This window comes from Euphorbia lathyris, chromosome 5 (assembly GCF_963576675.1).
Source record: "Euphorbia lathyris chromosome 5, ddEupLath1.1, whole genome shotgun sequence".
NCBI classification, from domain to species: Eukaryota; Viridiplantae; Streptophyta; class Magnoliopsida; order Malpighiales; family Euphorbiaceae; genus Euphorbia; species Euphorbia lathyris.
Window position 1 is genome coordinate 48,649,955 of NC_088914.1, and position 7,481 is coordinate 48,657,435.

Here is a 7,481-nt window from a genome sequence, read left to right on the forward strand (position 1 = left end):
TAAGGTAAAGAAAAGGGTTAATTCTAATGAGGCTGATTCATCGTTTATCATCTCAAATCATTGCATGTAGGTTCAACACAGTATTAGGTGCAAAATCTATAATCTTTCCACAAGTCAAAGCATTCACACAAAAATGTCAAGAAAAAGAGCTTTTTGATGTTCGCTCTTAGGCTCAAATTCAACTCACAATTCTTTGGGTTTCCATTTTGTGTTCACTAGTTCTCCCCAAACTCAAGTTTAACATCACATGCCTTCAATTCTTAAGTTATCTACCTAAGTAATGATTTTAGCATTTCTTCAAAAGTAGGGTCTAAATGCAAACTTTAGCTCATGCTTTTATAGATACAAGAATTGTGTCCTACACCTAAACTAGTTGTCATGCAATCTTAGATTCGGTTCTCAGCCCTCAAGGACAAATAACGAAGTTTAGATTCGAAGGAGGTTCACGGTTTTAGGTCCTAAACATGCAAAACATAAATAAAACCCGAAAAACGCAAAACTAAACTAGACACGACGCAACAAAAATTAAAAATTATACAATTTTTGTAAGTTTGTCTACCCCTCCTCCTCACACTAAAAATATGCAATAAGTTCCAACATTGCATCACAAATCATAAAGAACAAGTGTAAAAAGTTAGGGTGGAGAAGACAACTTACTGATCGGCCGGGGGAGGTGGCCACCACATGTTGTAGCGCTCATAGTAGTCTGCCGCTACATATTCAAGGCCCGTGAGCCTTCGGTCCATGTTCTGTTCGAAGGTAGTGAACCGTTGGTCCATTTGTTGAACAGTATTGAAGGTCCGAAGGTTAAGGTCTCTCATTTCTGCCATCATGGTGTTAATGGCGTGGAATTGGGCCTCCGTCCCCGGCCCTTGGTGTTCCGTTTGGTCATCTGCTTCTGCAGCTTCTTCTTCCTAAGGTTCGTCGTGCTCTCCCTCTCTTAGTTGTGGTAGGTTTCTTGTCCGTTTTCTTGCCCTCCCACTTGAGCTTGCTCCTCCAGACGAGTTCCTGTTCAAAACTGAATGGAAAGTAGATTTTCCCAGAAATGTGGAGTTAAGCAAGGTGGGGTGGAAACCATCTTCCTGAATGTCCAAATCTTTGAATTGGTTATCAAGGAAGTTGGTAACCAAATGTCCAAGGCCAATGGACCCGCGTTTTCTACTTGTTTGGCTTGAAAAGCCTTCAAAGATGGCTTTGATACTATTAACGGGTTTATGGTTGGCCACACACCACAGTATGAGCAATTCTGTCTTTGAGATCTTATTGCTCTCATTTTTGCCTAACAAGTTGTGAGCCACAAACTTGTGTACAAGGTTTAGCACTGGGTCTAAGAGGTGGATTGGGCTAGCAGTGCGGGAGTCAAATTCTGATAAGCCTATTAATTGTTCCCAAGCTTTATCTGCTGTCATGGGTTCCTCAAAACCCGAGACTGCCTCTGGATGGTTATAGACTCCCATCAAGGCTGCTAACGTAGTGTCACTGAGACGATAGGGTACACCGTTCAGTCTGAAAGAATGCTTACCACACCCCACAGGCAACTCCTTTTTCAAGGTGGTCAGAAATTCTACAGTGAAATTGTAATACACTAGGGTCCTTTTTGTGGCTAGTCTATGCCAACCGTGGAATTTTAGGATTTCATTGAAATCCTTTTCCAGACCTATAGATGCTAGATATTTCTGGTCAACAATGATTAGAGTGGCAAGTTCTTGCCTAGAAAACCAATGATACAATAGCCCCTCTCTCTCATCGACTAGCCCAAAAGGTGGGTTATACTTAGCTTGCAGAGCGTCACTGAATTCGATGTCAGAGTCGGCTTCATTGTCAACTGTGATCTTGGCCTTGCCTTTCCTTCCCATAGTGCCTGAGAGATAGACCAGATGGACTAGTTAGAATTTCTTCACAAACATAAACATAAACCTCCAAATAACCAATAAATAGGTAAAAACCATAGTTTAGAAATTTAGGGACCAAAACCATAAGCTTTCAGTCCCTAAGTAATTTACCCGTAATTCTTAAATTCGTGCAAAATTAGAGATGCCCAGTGACTAAAATGTGTTAAGAATGTGATCTAGAATTCTATTGGCAAGTTATCAACTATAAACTGAATAGTTGAACTTTGAGTTAAAATGGAGATTTTACCCAAATTGGGCAATTTCTCCAAATATTCACAAATTAAGAACAAAAATCATACCCAAATCACATATTGATCATAATGTAACTATATATTGCAAGAATATCAAGAATTAAAAGCAAGTAAAAGGTTATTTGAGAAAAAAGATGAAAAACCCAAAACTTAGGTTTTGTCCCAAATCTCAAAATTAACACCCTAAACTAAAATCTAAACCTAGAAACATGTTAGAAATAAAAAAATAGGTAAGAATACATACCTTAGTTGTTGAATTCGGGTTAGTATGGAGGATTTGGGGTTTAGGTTTTGTGAAAGGAAAAAAAGAGAAAAAAGAAAGAAAGAAAGAAGAAAGAAGTGAATAAAAAGAAAGAAAGAAAGAAATAAGAAGGCAAGGAAGGGGATGATGAGTCATCCCCTATCCTTATCTTTTTATTTTTTTTTATTCATTTTGTTTTGTTTTTTATTTTTTCTTTTTTTCTTTTTTTTTAGTTCGGGATTAAAATCCCGCACAGCCTGTGTCGGCCGAGCAGCTGGCTCGGCCGACCAGCTTGGCGAGCAGGGCGTCAGTGCCCTGCTCGCCCGAGCTGGGGCGTTTTTTTTTTTTAATTTAGAGAGAGTATGGGGTGCAAAGCTTGACAATATAATAAAAATACGAATTAAAAACTAACAATCAAATTTAACCAAAACAAAAAGAAGCGAAAAAAATGCAGAAACAATTGTTCAAGCTTTGAATTTAAACCGAGGAGAACTCGATTTCTCCCCCTTACTCAATCCTTTCTCAGGATCTTTGGATTCTTCTCCGTTGTGCTTGGGAGAGAACCCTGTGGCCTTTCCTGCCTGTCCCTATTGATCTGGGCTACCTGATTGCTCAGATCCTTGCAAAAAGCTTCATTGTTGGCAAGCCTAACCGAGATCTCCTTTAAGAGAGTAACCACCTCGTCAGATTCCTTAGGAGGTTGCATTGGCCCTTGGTTCTGCTGTTGATATGGGGGCATGCCAAGCCCCTACTCTCTATGTTCCTGAACAAAACTGCTGGGAGGTCGAAGCACATTCTGATTTGAATTCCCGTAAGATAGGTTCGGGTGCTGAGGTCTCCTATAGTTGTTGTTGTAGGAGTTGTGGTTGTTGGGGTTGTAGTTGTTATAGTTCTGGTTGTACCTCGGCTGCCCCCCAACATAATTGACCATCTCCACCCCATCTCCAGCGAAAGGGCTCCCTGCCTGACAGTCCTTTCCATGGTGGTCGTCGCCACAGTGCACACAGGTGGGAGGTTGGCTGAATTTAGCCAACAGGATGTCCATCTTCCTACTTATATCCGCAACACTTGGATTTTGTTCTTGTTCTTCCACAGCAAACACCCGCTGCCTTGTGGGGCCAGCGAGTTTCTCCTCTTGCCATTGCACGCTCTTCCTAGCCAGCTCATTAATCATGTCATACGCCTCTGTTGATGTCTTCCTAAACAAATCTCCACCCGCTGTGGAGTCTACAATAGCCCTGTTGGTGGGTGTCGATCCGTGATAGAAGACGCTCACCAATTGATGCTTGGGTATGTCATGATGAGGGAACATGCGCAGCATTTTCCTGAATCGGGTCCAAGATGTGTGGAGCCCTTCGTGCTCGGGTTAGTGGAAGGATGTGATCTCACCCCTGAGCATTGCTGTCTTCGAGGGAGGAAAGTAGTAGGACAAGAATTCCTTCTCCAATCCTGCCCAAGTCGTGATTGATCCGAGCTCCAGTGTTCTCAGCCATTCCAAAGCTTGCCCAGTCAGAGAAAACGGGAACAACTTCAGCCTAGCAGCATCTTGGGGAACCCCATTTGTTCTTGCAGTGTCTGCGCACATTAGGAAGCGATCCAGATGATCATTCGGGCTCTCATGTGCTTCCCCTCCAAACAATCCGGTCTGTTGGATCAAGTGAATTATACCGGACTTGATTTCGTATGTATTAGCCGGAATATTCGGAGCGGCAATGCCGGACAAATGCTGGTGTCGGTATGGTGCCAGGATCTCACTCATCAGACGAGTGTCATTTTCTGGCCCGGTGTTCTCAGTGTTCCGTTCATTGTTCCGTTCATTATCAGTCATCTTGATAGGCTCGATGATCTCGTCTTGCTTCAGCTTTCCAATCTGTTTGCTCTTGCGAAGAGTACGTTCAAGTTCAGGGTTAAGAGGGACACACGGTATTCATGCTGATCTTGTAGGCATATGCTGAGAAGAAATAAATACAAGAAATAAATGAAAGCGGAAAGAAAATTATACACATCATACAAGGTTGCACAGTTTTATACAAGTATTCTTATTATTGACAGGTGTAGATTGATGTACATGGTACAACTAGTAGAGATAAACAGGTATGTATAAGTATGACTCAGAATATGAACAAATATAAATATAAGAATGAACAAGTATAAAAGGTATAAACAAGCGCAGACAAAAAAGTATAGATGAATTTAACAAGTATAGATACACGTTTGTATAAACAAGTATAAATAAGAATAGGTATGAACAACTACGCATGTTATGAGAGAACATGGTAGATATAAACAAGTATAGAAAGGTCATATGTACTTTTAGGTATAAACGAACAAACAAGTATTTGTACACGTAAGTATGAATATAAACAAGTATATAAACAAGTATAAATGATATAAACAAAGGATATTTACAATGAATGCCTAAACTAACAAATCAACCTTTGGTTCGATATTGCAGAAGAAATAAATCCCCGGCAACGGCGCCAAAAACTTGATGCGCCTTCGGTGAAGAAGACTCACTAAGGGATAAGTGTACCCCGTCGTTATCAAGTAATAAATCTGGAAAGTCCAAGTATCGAATCCACGGGACTTATTTACCACAAGTATCGAATTACTTGGTCTCGGGTGTTATCTAGGCTTTGTGGGTTTTGAGTTTGTTTGTTTAAGTTAATCTACTCCTAGGTTGAATTATACTACTCCTAGCTAAGTTATCTAATTCTAGCTAAGTTATTCTACGCCTAATTAAGTTAAACTACTCCTAATTAAGTTATACTACTCCTAATTGATCTTTCACTAATGCAATTACCCGAAGGAACATAGTATGAACGATAATAATGAAGTTAGGTTATTAGGTCTATTGATTAAAAACCCAATCTAAGTCACTTGTATTCAAGGAGATTAACCCTACTTACCCTCCTGAAGTTCCTAGTGCGTGATTCCCTTGTAAGGCCGAAACTATGTCTAAGGCTCAGCAATTTGGGCTTAATCAACTAAGAGGTCGTCAATCTCCTAGGCTCTGACTAGGTCAGATTCAGCTCACAATATGTGCCTACTCGATTTTGGGGCTTTTGAATGAGTTAAACCAATTGAATAAAGCGTAAGACAAAGATTAAACAAATAAGCATAGAACAAAATAAGAGCTAAAATATTATTAAAGATGAAGGATAATGTCACAGGATACAATTAGCCTAGGATTCATAGACTGTATCAAAGAGTACAAACAAGGAAAGGTAAAAGGAGATACGGAAATCCCTTTCAAGGAACCTGTCTACTCTGCAATCGGCTTCCTAGGTCTTAAGGACGGACCTTGAATATTCCTCGAGAACAGCTTTGAAGGAGCTTCAATGGAGGTCGAAGAAGATGGAGGAGATGGAGAGGAAATTCAAGGGGAAAGCTAAAGTAATTTACAAATAATGAAAGATGTCTAATTACATTGGAAAAATCCTATTTATAGGCATGGCTTGGGCCCTTTTGATGACCTATTTCGTGTCCTTATGCAGATAGGAAGTCGTGGGGCCGATCGTGGAGTCGTGGGGGCGGAATTGGTCTTTTTAACCAATTCCCGTAGGTCTGCTCGCCGAGATAACATTAGTCCAAAGGCTAAATTGACCCGCCAATCGCTTATTTAAGCAAACGCTTCGTTTGGTGCGACTTTTGACGGATCAATTAGCTTCAAAAGATAACGGAATTATAATATGCATGCCATTTTGGCCGTATTTGCCTAAATTGATCATAAAACGAGCCTAAACAACGAAAAGTAAATAAAACATTTCCAATTTCTAACTAACTCACACAAAAGCATTTAAATGCGAGAATTGCTCGCTTATTAACTAAATAACGCTAAAACCCGTCCTAAAACCGTACCCAAAGATAGGGGTTTTTGACCCCTATCAGATACCAGAAGGGAGAAAATTCGTTTGCATTATGTGATTTGAGGAAGCCGAGGCAACCGCTTGAACTAGCGTAGCCCGACCAGCGAGGGATAGCGAATTCACTTTCCAGGAGCTAAGCTTAGATTGGACTTTGCTAATTGTTTCAGCAAATGTAGTCAGGTTGATCTTCTCATGAAGCAAAGGAACCCCGAGGTACTTCCCCAAGCACTTTGATAGGGGAATACGACAACAACTACTCAGACTCCGAGCTAAACTCTCCGATACATTCTTGGAGACATAGATCTTCGAGTTTTGGAAGTTAACTTTCTCCCCGGAATACAAACAGAACTAATTTAGGATATCCATGAAGTTTTGGACTTGTTGTACGTCCGCTTCAATGAAAACAAAGAGATCATCGGTAAAGAAAAGGTGGTTGATTCCTGGTCTCTCCCCCCCCCTAGTCAGCTTAATCGGTTTAATGCGGTTCTCCTCTATAGCATCACGAACCGGATGATCCAATCTCTCCATACAGAGCATAAACAAATACGGGAAAATTGGGTCTCCCTAACAGACTCCTCTAGAGGGCTTAAAATAGTTAGTGACTTCCCCATTAATAAGAACATGCATGAAACTAGAACTAAGGTAATTATTGATGACTCTCCTCCAATTCAACGGAATCCCCGCTCTAGTAAGAGTATCATCCATAAAATCCTAGTTCAATCTGTCGTAGGCTTTCTCTATGTCAATTTTGATAGCCACAATATCTCTCTTTCCCTTTTTAATGCGCATATACTGGATGATCTCCTGAGCCACAACAATATTGTCAATTAGTTGCCGCCCCGGAATGAAACTTGCCTGATTGGGGGATATAATGATAAATGATACTCCCTCCATTCCTTTTTATAAGTCATTTTTGCAATTGATTTTTTTTCCAAAATATAAGTGATGAGCGTAGAGCGTAAGATAGAACACGCGGAGCGTGAATTCGGAGCCAAGAAGAAAGGAATAAAATCACTCAGAAGGGAGATCACTCGGGCATTCCACGCAGAGAGTGTTGTCTAGTGCGCGGAGCGTGGATCGAGCCTTCGGAGAGAACCAGTTACAGGAGGTCATATACGCGGGGCATACTCTCAGGGACGCGAAGTGTGAAGGCCACCAGCGAGAGTCTTCAAGTCTAGGAGCACAACCACGCAGGGCGTGCTGAGGGTTACGTGGAGCGTGGATTCGT